Raw genomic sequence first — 17,906 nt, 5'->3', positions numbered from 1 at the left:
GAATACACATAATTATACGTATCAAAGAAAGAAAAATTATTAATATTCTAGCTAAGGGTAGGGTGGTGGCAGGTATAAGGAAAAAAAAAAAGAAGCAACAAAACTAGGCTTACTAGCCTAAGAATGAGATCACTGTGGAGCCACCTACTTTTCTCTATAGAGGAATTTAAACTTATCTCTATGAATAACACAGATGGCTGGTAGACAAGGAAGAAGAGGGAAATAAACTTCCACCAAGGAGGGGATATTTAAGAAGCAAAGGAAAATAGTAAATATGCTGAGTTCAAAACAAAAAATTTAGGGCCAACAGATATTAACATGGCAACTACATGCAATACTGTAGCTTTAAAAAGTAAACAGGAAGCTGTCAGAAAATCTAGATGGGTTACATCATAGTAAGCACTCCTAAATAAATGTCTAATATCTATTTTAAATTTGACATTCCAAAGGGCTTTCTTTCCATCTAAAAATGACTGAAATTCTTATAGAATATTACTATTAATGGAACTCGAATAGCCCATGGATTTGACATACTTAGAGTGAAATAGAGTGGTCATGCTAGTGCTTATAGGAATTGTATTAAGAATATTATTAATGTTAAGAAATAAATATGATTATAAATTAATATACATAATATATTTCAAAATAAATTCCAAAAGGTATCTAAATTAAATGTTCACACAATGGAAATGTAAATAATTCATTTTTTTATTATATAGTCAACTCTTTTGGGGTAGATTATTTAATGTATGGATTACTCATGGGAAATATGTTTATTTAATAAAATACTTAGAATTATCATAAACCAAAATAAAATTCTTATTAGAAGATGCTTAACATTGAAACTATATAACTACCAAAGACTCACCACTGACACTATTACAAATTCGAAACATTCCTCTTACCACTAAGACTATAGCACCTCCCAGCCTTTGTCAAAGTGAATCTCCAGAACAAAGCAATGATTTCATATTCCTACACAAAAAGTAGGTAAGAGAAGAAGGGATCTTGTAATTGCCCAACGTGTCTTGTTGCAAGAGAATTAAATGAGTTAATACATACAAAGTGTTTAGAAGAGTGCATCTGGCACATAGCAAGCATTCAATAACATTGGCTATTATTCCCATACAAAAACAGTGTTTTGCAGAAATCCTAGTCTCTGTAAACTATCTAAGAAGAATAAATAACCCATATTTGGTAAACTCATTGTGATCTTCAGGCTCAGTGCCTTGCCAATGCTCTTCAAGGCCCATCAGCATTAATTATAAAAGCTACTTGGGTGGTCATTACCATGAGTGATTTTGTTAAGCTTTTTTAAAAATGAACTTTATAAATGTCAAGCACTAGTTCTGCTGTTTTGAAACAACAGCTAACTTCTTTTCATGCTGGCTGATCATATACTTCGAGTCAATTTAAGTTAACTGATCTTTTCTTTTGGAAGTTATTCAGGTTGTGTCTAAAAACAAAATCTCAATGATTTCATTTCTAATATATAATTCAAAAAGAAAATAAAAATATTAAATCCTGTGTAATCCCTCAACGATATACACTTCCTAATATAATACTAATTTGGATATAAAGATATTGGCAGTTGGCTCCCATCCTCTACAACATGCTCACCCCAGGGATCTATGAAAAAAGATTAACTCATATCACTACATTATATGCACTAATTATTCCGTGAACTGGGTTGGGCTTTTCCTGCTAAGTCATGAATTTTTCCAATGCATTTATTGCCCACAATTCTACCGGCTGCCATTAGGTGGTACCTGCTAATGGAAGCTAAGAAGAAAAGAGGTAAAGCACACAATTCTATAAACAAAAGAATATTCTATCAATGATCATCATAATAAAATGTCACTAACTATTCACTATAAGGTTGGTTATATAAAAAATATAATTTGAAATAATACAAATAATTCTATAACACATATTTAACCTTTGGTTATTTTTTTCCAGGAAGTTTTTATAAAAATCTGTAATTGATAACCTAGAAGACAACAGCCTAGAGTTTCTTCTGTTCACTGTTTCTGCTTATTCTTCCTTTCTGTGACTATTTTAAGACATCTGGGCTTCAGAGTTTGGTATGAAATCTTACTGGTGCCTGGAATTATTTTCCTTTAACTACTTTCCTAGAAGACTTCAACTCAAATATTCAACCCTCAACTCAAACATTATTTCCTTTGTGAAGCTTTCCCTGATCACCAAACATCTTACTCCAAATCTGCCACAGAGCTTGAGGCAGATGGGCCTAGGTATAGTACTTATTTAGTACTCTATAACATAGTGGGCCAGGGCATAAACATAGATTTTATGAGCCAGCAATGCTGGACTATGACCAAGATTAAATCAGCCAATAAAGACAGCCAGTTCTTCACAGGCCAAGATCTGGTACAGTCATGCTCACTATTTTCCACAATAACTCTTAAACAGGTACATTACTTAGTAGCTGTCTTTGTGGTGTTAGCCAAATAAAAACAATCCCAGTGTATAAACAAAGGGAGAATTGTACTAAAACAGTGGCAAAGTTAGCATTCTTGTAGCATATGAAAAGTTTGCAATAAATTAATTAACCATCTGAATCAACTGTCTTCTGTGGAAAGCTGTTGTTAAGTCAATATGTCCATAATCCCTCTGAGAGAGATATAAACCTTTCAACAACATTAACAATAACAACAATAATAACAGCAGATAACTTACGGAGTGCTACCATGAGATGAACACTATCCTAAGCACTTCAGGTATATAAATTCATTTAACGTTCACACAACCCCATTTTACAGAAGACAAAGCAGAGGCACGGAGACATGAAATAACTTGCCAAGAGTCACTGTATATGGCATGGTCTGGATTCAAACCTGCATAGTCTGGCTTCAGGGTCCAAGCTGAGAACTACATTTTACTGCCTTGTAACTAAAAGCAATATGGAATATTTTCAAAGCCTGGAGAAAAGACACAATGGTGAAGTTGTGATCATGTCCTATACTGAAACAGGGAGTGACTTTCCCATAGCAGGAAATACCTTATGCTAAGACCCACACATTCACACACCCACTTACCCTCCAACACCTACAACTGAAACAGAACAGTACTAACCGTGACACAGTATAACAATTTCTACTTGATTTTATTTTGTAAAAACTGCTGGTCATGACCCAAAAGGAGTCTCACAATGGAGTCTGGAACACACTGCACTACCCCAGGATCAGCTTTACCATGCAACCATCTATTCTGAAGGAAGATATAGTAAACAGGATACAGATGATTGTGGGCTTAAGATAACTAAAGCTAGCGAGGGTATGTGGTATAATGGACCCAGGCATGAGGTCCAATCCCTACTCCACCTCTAAATAGATGTGTGACCTAGTGAGTCACTTTCTTCTTCGAGCCAGTGCTGTGAGGATTAAGGGAGACAGTATATAAAGCTCCTGGCCCATAACACGTATAAGAAACACCAACTCTTGGGGTCCACTCTGTTGGTTTGAAGTAGTTTTCATGAAAGCAGAGGTTGGGGTTATTTTGAAATTGGAAATGATCCAGTGATTGATACTACAACTTACTGAAGACTCAAGCACCATCATCTCTGGAAAAAACTTTCTCTTTCCCAGGTGAGTCTGAACCAAGGCTCAGGCTGAAACGTAACTAGAGGAAAACTATGTTCTTCCATTATGGGATCCATGTTTCCTAGCAAACAGAGCTTCATGTACCTCTGAAGAACAATCCAGAATGAGCCACTCCCATGCCCTTGCTGCAAATCATAGTGTTATGGGTGCCCAATGATCCTGGGAGCCTGGGAAGCACCCTGGAGAGTGAGGACCATGTTGTATTCATCTCTGTGCATTCAGCTCAAAGCATGGTGCCTAATGCAGCTCCTGACCCACAACAATGGATATAAAATAAATATTTGCTGAGCTTAACTGAAGAAAATTTCTTAGCTCTGGCCTGTGGAGAAAAGATCCTCCAAATGCAAATCGGTATCATCTGTTTCATTTCTGTATGACTCCCTTTTTGCCTCTTCTTCGTGCATTCCCACAGTGGACAGTCACGTTGGTAACTATTTTTACACTACCCACTGCTTTCACTCCTCTTTCCTAATCAAAGCCTATTTAGTATTGGCATATACTTCTCTGTAGTTTAATTTTAGAATTGTTCTTCACATAGATAACTGGTGCTTATTGAAAGGGCAGAATTAAATTAATGCAGCCTAAGACTTTTATTTTACAGATGAAGACACTGGTCCAGGAAGGGCAAGTATGTTGCCCAAGCTCTCACAGGTAGTAGATGACAGATGTTGAATTAATTTATGGTCCAAGCTTTGCATTACAGTAACAACAAACTTGGCCTTGTATATTTTAAACACATTTGGTTGAAGAAAATAAAAAGCCCAGAATGGAAGTAAACTTGTATTGAGCACCAACTATGTGCCAAGAACTATGCTTTCCATATATTACCACATTTAAAACTTGCAACAAGCCTACGAAATTGCACAAATATATATTTTGTAAATTCTCTGGGTGACATGAAAAAACACTGAGCTTTGAAGATACACATAGCTTTCTCTGCCAATGCTAATATACTAAGATAGACTGTACTAACTGGAGAAGCTCAATATGAGCTGCCAAAAATGCTGAGTTACATATCTTTTTAAAATATAGTAAATACAGAACTTTTAACTGCATTCCACAAGTAGAATTAAACTAAGTGTTATGACAAAGAAATCCTTTAAAAGCTGGTATGGATGGCAATTTAATAAAATTGCATTAGCAGACATTAAAATGTCCACATACCCCCAAGGAGCTTTTCTTTATATGTGTCCTACCTATAGATGTTTACCACAACAGCACAAAGTTTTAAAATATCTATTGACTCAATTAAGACTATCAACAAACTCAGAGAGTTCCCTGGTGGCCTAGTGGTTAGGATTCTGGGCTTTCACTGCCTTGGCCCGGGTTCAATCCCTGGTCACTGAACTGAGATCCCGCAAGCTGCGCAGCCAAAAAAAAAAAAAAAAGAGAGAGAGAGAATATTAACAAACTTATATATTAGCATGTTTTTATGAAAAATATATATAAACAAAAATGTCACATGAAAATATAACAATTTATTTCCAAAGGAAACAAACAAAAATAGTAAGAAATGTAGCACTATTCTACATTTTTGCAAATCACTTTGAAGTGTGACTTTAGTAGAGGACAGTACTTAGCACTTCTGTATTCAATCTGTTACAATATGCTGTTCTTGTTAAACCACATGAAGGGAAATCCATCACACAGGTATGCAGTGGGGAAAAGGAGTATTTTAATAGCCTTTTCAGATAGTTGTGGATATTCTTCAATACTGCACCAAAATTCAACCAGTGGGTACTTTCTTAAAAGTTAGCTGCAATGTGGAATCTGAAACTCAGTCAATACACTTTACACACTCTTACATTAAAATATATAGGTCTATCTTAAACTTTGCAGAGATCCTTTCTATAACATCATGCACTGGTCACTTAAAAAATATTTAATTAGGTGGGAGCCAAATCATGCAGGCTATGAAAATCTTCAAAATGTTGATATATTTCATTAAACAGTTGTAAAAAAAAAAAAAACCAGAAAAACATACTCATTAATACAACTGATTTTGTCAAAACAAAACAAAACAAAACAGAAACCCTTTAAGTACTAAGAAGCTGTCAAGCTCAAAGAAATATTTTAAAATTTCCAATGTTCTACGTTTTACCTGAAAACTCAAATTTCATCATTGGACACAAATCTGTCAGTTGTTTTCATTAAAATAACAGTGACTTTGTTCATTTTTTTAAATAAAATGTCTGCCAAATATCCAGTCTGAATAATCATAATTTGTCTGTTGACAGTTCTTACAAGTAAAAATGGTGTTCTATGAAAAAGAAAGTTGGCTCACAACTCAATCATGCAAGTGCTTTTCCTTCAAACAATCATGTTTTGGTATGCAGCAGAAGTGCTTTATATGCCATTCCCATTTTGGCATAGAGAACAGTAAAGACATGTACTCAAGTGTTAAGATTTCATAAAACTAATGATTTTTACTGCTTCATCAAGGACATCCTTATGTAAAACTGGCATTTAAAAAAAAATTATGAATGTATGGCAGTAAATACAATGATTACTCATGCAGTTTGGTACCACTGCCTTGATTAAGGCCAAGATACCAGGGGTTTTACCCACCACTGCTTTGGTGTCATCAGTGCAAATGTCAACCCAGTGAAAAAAGCCAAATTATGCCTTACCATTTTTATGAAAATAGTTCTGACCTTGCAGAGCAGCAAAAAGATCTCAGAGACCTCCAAAGGTCCCTGGATCACACTATGAAACTGCCATTGCAAACCACTGTTTCATTCATCATTATATCTCCTACACTATATCTTTATATTAGAGAATTTGCTACATACATATATTTTGTTGTCCAATAGCCAACCCACAGTGCATAGTAAATACATTCTAATTGATGATGCTAGTTTCCTAAATCTAAGAAAAATTATGTGAAAAGGGCTCTGGAAGATTGTCTCAACTGTGGGTTGAAGTGCTTGCTCTGCCATTGGCTAACTACCTACGTGACCTTGTCTAAGTCACTTCTCTCAACGTCAGTTTTCCTATCAGGTAAGAGCTGGACTAGCTCAGTGATTCTCACCTGAGGTGTGGGTAGCATATGGATGGAGATTAGATTCACTACAAATGATGAGCAGTGTTACTGATGGGAGTATGTTTCATGTATGAAAATCCTAAAAGCAAAAAAAAGAATCACTGACCTAACAGAATGAAAGCCACTCATTATAAAATTCTTAGAGTATGGTTACAACTGCCCTGATCTTCACCCATCCAATTTATTCCATAGAGATGTTAGGGTAATTCATTTTAATGTAAATCTGACTGTGTCACTCCCCTGCTTAAAATCCTTTAACCTCTTGTAGTTGTCCTTGGAATAAAATCCAAATGTGTTCAACATGGTCTGTAAGGCCCTGCATGATTCGGCCCCCACCTACTTAAGCAAATTCATCTCATGCTGCTCTCCATCTTGCTCGCTGTGCTTTAGTGATGCTGGATTTCTCTCAGTTCCTATAACAGGCATTTTAATATGATGTTTCCTCTGTCTGGGATGGCATCCCCCTCTTTTCAATGACCATTCATCTTTCACATCTCAGCTTAAACATCACAACCTCATAAATGTTTTTTCTCCAGTATGCTTTAGGTCTTCCTCATATATTGTTCCTTCACAGCATTTTACATGCATAATTATTTACTTAACTATTCATAAGTAGTTTCAAATGTCTATCTCTTCACTGTATTTTAAATTCTACAAGAGCAGGAACTGCTTTATTTACCCACAAAGTCTAGGTGAGCCTGAGCACGCAGGGGGTTGTCAATAAATATTTGCTGGTTGATAGACAAAATGATCTTACAAGAGCACAATGGAATTAAGAATGCTGAAAGTTGTGTTTGCAAAGGATATATTTTTCTGTGAAAAAATAAATTATGTAATGCGTTATGAACAAGAATCAGAATCTTCAGCCTATTTGGGGCATATAAGTAAAACCGCCTAGGAAAGATAAAGAACGCTACCTACAACATAGTTATGTGATATAAACCAGAAGCCGCTCTACCTCTTCAGTTATTCTATGCAGAGATAAAGCTATGTAGCCAAATTTTTGTTGGAAAAAATGTCATCAGTGAGCCTTATTTCCTCCATGAAAACACAGAGTGTTATTGCAAGAATGTAATGACCACATGAAGTGTTGTTAAACAAGTCTGTGCTAGCTCTATTTATAGATAAGTTAGTACAAGTTTCCAACAATATCATTTGTTTTATTCAAATTAATAGAACACAGCCCATTAAGGAAACATGAATCAAAGGGAAGCTTGTAATTAACAATTTATGAGATATTTCTACTTTATATTCTACTTGATTTTATTACTATTATAATAACAGCAAAGTGTTACCAAGAGAAGAATAAACTATTTTCACTTGGAGCCTTTTTAAAAAGCAGTAACAAATTCAACATTTTCATCAAGACAAATTTTAGAAGTACCATCACAAGAAAGGATACTTTATAAGACAGAAATAGTTCTACAAGTCATATAAACTTATAAGATTTAAAAAGAAGCAACAGAAAAAGTCAACTCATTATTCACACCTCGTAGCAAAGTGCCTGATAACATGCCATCCTAACTTCATCAACTCTGTCAATATGAAACTAAAAAGATGAGGTGACAACGTTTTCAAAGTTGGGAATGGATTCAACAGGCTTATACAACACAAGAGAAAACAAGGGATTCAGAAACAGTATACATCTACATTTGTCACGTAGTCACAGAAGCTTAGGGAAAAAATGGAAAGCATAATACAAAAAGGAAAAATCGCTTGTAGCCAAGACTTTCAGAAAAAGTCAGAGACTCAAAATAAACATTTTCATTTGAATTATGAGTTTCAAGAAGAGCAAAAATGCAAGCTACGGAAACATCTATTCCCATTCCTGCAACTAAATGCAATTCATCAGTTTTTCACAGGAACAATATTCTTCATAAACAACTACTCCATAAATGGCCAAGAGGGCCATCACATACCATAAGAATACTGGTACATTAGTCATACATACAGGCCCATTCAGTCACGCATGGAGTGCACCAGTTGTATTGACGCTACCTTGCCTGGCCTAGAAATCCCCAGAAGAAATTCAAACCACCTTCCATCAAATACTCAGTTAACCTAGGGATGCCAGTAAACAAGTATACTCTTCAACATTTGGAAACACCCATATTCCCTTTAAAAATAAACATATAAGTGAATAAATAAACAAATATTTAAAAAATTGAACTGATGTAACAGAGATGTACTAGTGAAATTAACAATGTTTTTCTTATGGATTTCAAGATAAAGAAAATACTAAAAAGCATCCCTCACCATTTATAATCCCCACATAGAAATTACTGTTCAGCACTGATATTCCCTTAGCCAAAACAAGCTACAGATTAACATCTGTGAAAAGTGTGCAAATAAAGTAAAACATAAACATGGACTTTATCAAACTTTCTGCCAACATTTTTAAAGGTATGAACATCTTACCCTTCTTACGTATGGCAATACAGTGCACATGAGCAACATTTTGTATAAAAATTACATAAAACTTAAATCAAGGATAATGTGACATTAAATTTTTATATAATTCCTAGAGACATAAGGTGAAGTTTTATACTGTAAACATATGACAAAAAATATTATCTAAGTAGAAAGTGCTAGGAAAACTATAAATCAAACAAAGGCTATTCAAGCATAACAGGAGCTTAAAAATTTAAATTATATAAAATTAAAATGCTTAATTATAAATAACTCTTGACTGTTGAGTAAGTTTAACTCCCCCAGTAATATTTTATTAGCTTATTTTGAGTTACAAAATATAAATGACATTATATCTGAGCTTTAAAAAGAAGAATATAAAAGGTTATTTAGTTCTGCATCTGTTTTATTAATAACACTAAAAAATTGTGCTATAGTTTTTTGAAAAATTACATTATCGGGTTTTTTAGTGAGCCAAACCATGTCACCAGTTAACAGAGTAACATATAATTCATCTGTAAAATTATGTGTGAAACTTCTCCTCTGCGTCTAGTGCTGACTTCTTCAGACCAGCATCCAATTACTTTCAATCACCACAAGATCAAAATATACTTAATAAATATCTAGACTGTTTTTGGTGAGTTGTTTTCAAGTCACTTTAAAACAACTGGTTAACTAATGCCCTATTTTATGCTCTTACCAATTCCTAAGAGAAAACTAGTTCTAGAGCTCCAAATACTGCATGGTTCTCAATAACTGTTAATTTCATTTTCCCATTAAGATACATTTCCAGGATTTTGTGTTTCATTGTATTATGTTTCATGATAGGAATTGAGAACACTGACATATTCTGTTTAAAATACAATTGATTACCAACAAAAAACAAAAACCCAACCACAGTCTGTGTGACAAATTAATCCACATAAAATGGTGAATGGTGATATTTAGAGCCCAACCACAATCATAAACCCTAATTTTAAGTTCTAAACCTAATCTTTTAAAGAATTTGTACTGGTAGCTCTGCAGTGAGCTATTATTATTATTTTAAAATCTTATAGACTTTTTACCTACTGTGTCTTTTCTCAATATAAATAGAAATAAAATAGAGCTGAGTAAAAGGAAACTATTTTGAGAGGAATGAACTTATATGAACCAAATGAATTTATGATAAAATTAAAAGATTTATATTTTTTCCGTTCAAGCCTACAGAAAAAGCTTGTCAATAAAAGCTAAATCAAACTAACACCAAAATGTGCACATCTCAATTACAGCAGTAATTTCAGAATAGATTCTCATTACTCTCAGAACTCATGAAGAAAAAGAGCTTTAAAAAGTGTCTGAATAAATTATGTCTTTTATTATAAGCATATTTCACCACACTCAGAAAGTTTGAATAGGAACATTTTTGGCATTTAGGTTCTACTGACAGCTAAACCCTAAATCCCATTAATCATTCAAAGAAGTTATTGTTTCATGTAAAATTTCTATAACAAATGCTTTAAAATATATAGACATATTTTTAATTACCCACACAGTGAAAATAAAATAAAAGCTATTAATTTTACAAATGCTGGTATAATTAGAATAATTAGAATTAGATAAAAAGATCAAAGAAATAAGTTAGATAAAAGCAATGTCAGATAGTGTAAAAACAAGATCTAAACAGTATATTTTCTTTTTTAATTGAGGTATAACTGACATATAACATTATATTAGTTTCAAGTGTACAACACAATGATTCAATACCTGTACCTACTGCAAAATGATCACCACAATAACTTTAGTTAAAATCTGAAAACAGGACACTTTCTGTTTCTATAATGGGATCACCCAAAAAGAACCATTACTTATGTGGCAGCATGGACAGTATAAAACTCTGCCCAGAATCAGAAAGTAAGCAAGAAAAAGTGTCCTAGCTGCCAGAGATGGCAAAAATTAATGCTATTTAAAAAATAAAACTTGGGACTTGCCTGGTGGCGCAGTGGTTAAGAATCTGCCTGCCAATGAAGGGGACACGGATTCGAACCCTGGTCCAGGAAGATCCCACATGCTGCGGAACAACTAAGCCCGTGTGCCACAACTACTGAAGCCTGTGAGCCTGGAGCCCATGCTCCGCAACAAGAGAAGCCATGACAATGAGAAGCCTGCACATTGCAACAAAGAGTAGCCCCTGCTCACCACAACTAGAGAATGCCCACGTGCAGCAAAGAAGACCCAACACAGCCAAAAATAAATAAATAAATAAATCTATATATTAGAAAAAAAGAAAACAGCATTTTCCAGCCATAGTGATACAACTCCCTCTCTCTCCCACAGCCAACAACATCATTTACACTCTGTGCCTAGTGCTCCCAGGAATATACTTTGGGAAATTAAGGTTGCCACCAGCAAATGCTTTTCATGGTGGGATTCAGTAAATTATAAATCTTTTTTTATTTTGTTGCAGCTTATAAAGATGCACAATACCAATTAAAATTCTTGGTGAATTCTGGCATGGCATAATAGAAAGAGAATGCACTTTCCAGACCAAGAGGAACTTGGGTACTCCACCACTCATCATGACCTTGAGCAGCTAATTTACCACTGAGTCTTACAGGCTTTTGCTGGAAGGCTGCTAGGCATATTTGACTTGACTTTAATAATCAATAACATATGTAAATATAATTATAAAATTCTCCAAGGAATGATGATTTACATAAATGGATCTCAGAAAATTAAACTTTTCTATAGCCCAAAGGTTTTTTTTTCTATTTAAATATCTTTTTGGGAAACTTAAAAAATATATTAGCTTCCTTTTATTTCTAGGTGTTTTGAATATAATTTAACATTTTCATAATTTATACATTACTACACCATGGTATAACATGCCTCAGAAAGTCTTCACATGTGTAGGCCAATTTTACAGCTTTTTGAGTTCTTTTTTTTTTTAATAAATTTATTTATTTATCTTATTTATTTTTGGCTGTGTGGGGTCTTTGTTGTTGTGTGTGGGCTTTTGCTAGTTGTGGCGAGCGGGGGCTACTCTTCCTTGTGGTGCGTGGGCTGCTCATTGCGGTGGCTTCTCTTGTTGCAGAGCACAGGCTCTAGGCAAGCAGGCTTTAGTAGTTGTGGCTTGCAGGCTCTAGAGCTCAGGCTCAGTAGTTGTGGAGCACAGGCTTAGCTGCTCCACGGCATGTGGGATCTTTGCGGGTCAGGGCTCAAACCCGTGTCTCTTGCACTGGCAGGCAGATTCTTAACCACTGCGCCACCAGGGAAGCCCAGAAAATGCTGTTTTCTTTCGTTAATATACTTCTCAGGATATCTAGTCCTTGGCACTATAACTCTCCAAGGGAAAGACAAAGGAACCCTTTCTCCATGGACACACTACAGGTACTAGCATTACCAGGAACAAGCTTAGGAAATCCTGCTACAGTCCCTAATCACTAGGTTCTCACAGTTTAATCAGCACTGATATGCAGAAAATTAAAATACACTGAAAAACTGTCCAAGAAAAAACTTAAGTGGAGTACAACGAACTATAATCCCCACTACCCTTTTTACCCATCTTATATTCAACTTTTAGATTGGGGGTGGAATGGATGACTTCCACATAAGCCAATATTAAGAAGATCCTCCCAACTTTTTATTTGGAAAAGGTTCAAAGCTACAAAAAAGTTAAAACAATACTACAATAAACACCCATATACCTTTTCCAATAAACACCATATACACTAACATTCATTTTGTCACATCTATATACTCAGTCTCTCTCTTTCCATACATATATTCATACACACACAAAAAAAAATATACACAAATGCACTTTTTATTTTTGTTATACCATTTAAAAGTAAGTTGCATACCTCATGATACTTCACACCTAAATTCACTAGCTGGTATCTTCTAAGAACAAACACATTCTTCTATATAACCATGATTCCACATAACATGAAGCAATAATATCATCTGTGTCAGTTAACAACTGCTGCATAACAAAACATTTTCAAAATTCAATGGCTTAAAACAGCAGGAATACAAAGCAATACTGAGGAAAAAGAACAAACCTGGAGGCATAACCCTCCCAGACTTCAGACAATACTATAAAGCTACATCATGGTATTGGCAAAAAAACAGACATGCAGATCAATGGAAAAGATTAGAGAGCCCAGAAATAAATCTACACACCTTCGGTCAACTAATCTTCGAAAAAGGAGGCAAGAATATACAATGAAGAAAACACAGACTCTTCAGCAAGTGGTATTGAGAAAGCTGGACAGCGCATGTAAATCAATAAAGTTAGAACATTCCCTTACACCATACACAAAAATAAACTCAAAATGGCTTAAAGACTTGAATATAAGCAAGACTTGATAAAACTCCTAGAACAGAACACAGGCAAAGCATTCTCTGACAAAAACTGTACCAATGTTCCCCAGGATAGATCATATCTTGGCTAACAAATCAAGCCTTGGTACATTTAAGGAAACTGAAATGGTATCAAGTAACTTTTCTGACCACAATGCTATGAGACTAGATATCAATTAAAGGAAAAAAACTGTAAAAAGTACACACACATGGAGGTTAAACAATATGCTACTAAATAACCAAGAGATCACAGAAGAAATCAAAGAGGAAATCAAAAGATACCTAGAAACAAATAACAACGAAAACACAATGACCCAAAACCTATGGGATACAGTTCTAAGAGGGAAGGTTATAGCAATACAATCCTATCTCAAGAAACAAGAAACATCTCAAATAAACAACCTAACCTTAAACCTAAAGCAATTAGAGAGAGAAGAACAGCAAAAACAACAACAAAAAAAACCCGAAGTCAGCAGAAGGAAAGAAATCATAAAGATCAGATCAGAAATAAATGAAAAAGAAATGAAGGAAACGATAGCAAAGATCAATGAAATTAAAAGCTGGTTCTTTGAGACGATAAACAAAATTGATAAACCATTAGCCAGACACACTAAGAAAAGAAGGGAGAAGACTCAAATCAACAGAATTAGAAATAAAAAAAGGAGAAGTAACAACTGACACTGCAGAAATACAAAGGATCCTGAGAAATTACTACAAGCAACTATATGCCAATAAAAGGGACAACCTCGAAGAAATGGACAAATTCTTAGAAAAGCACAACCCTCCCAACTGAACCAGGAAGAAATACAAAATATAAACAGACCAATCACAAGCACTGAAATTGAAACTGTGATTAAAAATCTTCCAACAAACAAAAGCCCAGGACCAGATGGCTTCCCAGGCGAATTCTATCAAACACTTACAGAAGAGCTAACACCTAGCCTTCTCAAACTCTTCCAAATGATAGCAGAGGGGGGAACACTCCCAAACTCATTCAATGAGGCCACCATCACGCTGATACCCAAACCAGACAAAGATGTCACAAAAACAGAAAACTACAGGCCAATATCACTGATGAACATAGATGCAGAAATCCTCAACAAAACACCAGCAAACAGAATCCAAGAGCACATTAAAAGGATCATACACCATGATCAAGTGGGATTTATCCCAGGAAGGCAAGGATTCTTCAATATAGGCAAATCAATCAATGTGATATATCATATTAATGAACTGAAGGATAAAGAACATACAGTAATCTCAAAGATGCAGAAAAAGCATTTGACAAAATTCAACACCCATTTATGATAAAAATTCCCCAGAAAGTAGGCATAGAGGGAACTTTCCTCAACATAATAAAGTCCATATATAACAAACCCACAGGCAACATCGTTCTCCATGGTGAAAAACAGAAACTGTTTCCACTAGAATCAGCAAGAAGACAAGGTTGCCCACTCTCACCACTATTATTCAACATAGTTTTGGAAGTTTTAGCCACAGCAATCAGAGAAGAAAAAGACACAAAAGGAAACCAAATCGGAAAAGAAAACTGTTGCTGTTTGCAGATGACATGATACTATACATAGAGAATTCTAAAGATGCTACCAGAAAACTACTAGAGCTAATTAATGAATCTGGTAAAGTAGCAGGATACAAAAGTAATGCACAGAAATCTGTAGCATTCCTATACACTAATGATGAAAAATCTGAAAGTGAAATTAAGAAAACACTCCCAATTACCACTGCAACAAAAAGAATAAAATACCTAGGAATAAACCTAACTAAGGAGACAAAAGACCTGTATGCAGAAAACTATAAGACACCGATGAAAGAAATTAAAGATGATACAAAAGATGGAGAGATACACCATGTTTGTGGATTGGAAGAATCAACATTGTGAAAATGGCTCTACTACCCAAAGCAATCTACAGATTTAATGCAATCCCTATCAAACTACCAATGGCATTTTTCACAGAACCAGAACAAAAAATTTCATAATTTGTATGGAAACACAAAAGATCCGGAATAGCCAAAGCAATCTTGAGAAAGAAAAACAGAGCTTCAGGAATCAGGCTCCTGAACTTCAGAGTATACTACAAAGCTACAGTAATCAAGACAGTATGGTACTGACACAAAAACAGAAATATAGATCAATGGAACAGGATAGAAAGCCCAGAGGTAAACCCACACACATATGGTCACCTTATCTTTGATAAAGGAGGCAAGAGAATACAATGGAGAAAAGACAGCCTCTTCAATAAGTGGTGCTGGGAAAACTGGACAGCTACATGTAAAAGAATCAAATTAGAATGCTTCCTAACACCACACACAAAAATGAACTCAAAATGGATTAAAGACCTAAATGTAAGGCCAGACACTATCAAACTCTTAGAGGAAAACATAGGCAGAACACTCAATGACATAAATCACAGCAAGATCCTTTTGACCCACCTCCTAGAGAAATGGAAATAAAAACAAAAATAAACAAAATGGGACCTAATGAAACTTAAAAGCTTTTGCACAGCAAAGGAAACCATAAACAAGACCAAAAGACAACCCTCAGAATGGGAGAAAGTATTTGCAAATGAAGCAATTGACAAAGGATTAATCTCCAAAATATACAAGCAGCTCATGCAGCTCAATATCAAAAAAACAAACAACCCAATCCAAAAATGGGCAGAAGACCTAACTAGACATTTCTCCAAAGAAGATATACAGGTTGCCAACAAACACATGAAAGGATGCTCAACATCACTAATCATTAGAGAAATGCAAGTCGAAACCACAATGAGGTATCACCTCACACCAGTCAGAATGGCCATCATCACAAAAATCTAGAAACAATAAATGCTGGAGAGGGTGTAGAGAAAAGGGAACCCTCCTGCACTGTTGGTAGGAATGTAAATTGATACAGCCACTATGGAGAACAGTATGGAGGTTCCTTAAAAAACTAAAAATAGAGCTACCATATGACCCAGCAATCCCACTACTGGGCATATACCCTGAGAAAACCATAATTCAAAGAGTCATGTACCACAGTGTTCACTGTAGCTCTCTTTACAATAGCCAGGACATGGAAGCAACCTGAGTGTCCATTGACAGATGAACGGATCAAGAAGATATGGCACATGTATACAATGGAATATTACTCAGCCATAAAAAGAAACGAAATTGAGTTATTTGTAGTGAGGTGAATGGACTTACAGCCTGTCATAAAGACTTCAGTAAGTCAGAAAGAGAAAAACAAATACTGTACGCTAACACATATATATGGAATCTGACCAAAAAAAATGGTACGGATGAACCTAGTTCCACGGCAGGAATAAAGAGGTAGACATAGAGAACGGACTTGATGACACGGGATGGGGGGGTGAAGCTGGGGCGACGTGAGAGTAGCATCGACATGTATACTCTACCGAATGTGAAATAGCTGGCTGTTGAGAAGCAGCAGCACAGCACAGGGGGATCGGTTCAGTGCTCTGCAATGACCTAGAGGGGCGGGACAGGGAGGATGCGAGGGAGGATCAATGGGGAAGGGATATGGGGACATGGGTTTGCATATGGCTGATTCGCTTTGTTGTGCAACAGAAACTAACACGGTATTGTGAAACAATTATACTCCAATAAAGATTAAAAATAAATAAAATATGTGTTTCACCTAAGTAACACCATCTGTATATTTTCATTTATAAGATTTTTCATTGTAATTCTCTCTGTAGTATTACAAATAACTCATTCTTGTGAACTACACTTAATACTAAAAATGAATCATACAACATAACAATTCAGGAAAAAGCTGCTCAAATATTCCCTGTAATACTCTTGAATCCTAAGCCAACAAATTTAATGTAAAAGAATCTGAATAGGGACTACCCTGGTGGGCAGTGGTTAAGAATCCGCCTGCCAATGCAGGGGACACAGGTTCGAGCCCTGGTCTGCAAAGATCCCGCATGCCACAGAGCAACAAAGCCCGTGTGCTACAACTACTGAGCCTGCGCTCTATAGAGCCCACGAGCCACAACTACTGAGCCCGCACGCCACAACTACTGAAGCCCATGCACCTAGAGCCCGTGCTCCGCAACAAGAGAAGCCACTGCATTGAGAAGTCCGCACACTGCAACGAAGAGCAGCCACCGCTCGCTGCAACTAGAGAAACCCCACACGCAACAACAAAGACCCAACACAGCCAAATTAATTAATTAATTAATTGATTTTTTTGAAAAAAGAATCTAATAACCATTAAATCAATTTTTTCAGCTGTCACTTCCAAAAAACCATCATTTAAAAAACAAATTTATATAAGCTATTAGATTCAGATGAAAATCAGCCTTTACTATGAAAAGTAACAAAGTTTAAAGTCATTTGAGTCCACTTAACAGCATCAATCTGATCCACTGTGCTCCCTAATAAACTCTACTTGAATTTCTTCCAACTCTCATTTCTACAGCTTCCATATTTGTTTAAGCAAACCTTATACTGTCAGCTAA

General features: G+C 35.5%; 1 protein-coding gene across 2 annotated transcripts in view; it reads right to left on the bottom strand.

Annotated features, from left to right (window-relative positions):
• WDR70 (WD repeat domain 70) overlaps nt 1–17,906 on the bottom strand; it is a 316,067-nt gene that overhangs the window by 173,160 nt on the left and 125,001 nt on the right. The window lies entirely within an intron of this gene.

This window comes from Mesoplodon bidens (assembly GCF_964165515.1).
Source record: "Mesoplodon bidens genome assembly, chromosome: 4".
NCBI lineage: Eukaryota > Metazoa > Chordata > Mammalia > Artiodactyla > Ziphiidae > Mesoplodon > Mesoplodon bidens.
Note: the sequence above shows the minus strand (reverse complement) of the source record. Positions and strands in the feature narration are given on the sequence as shown.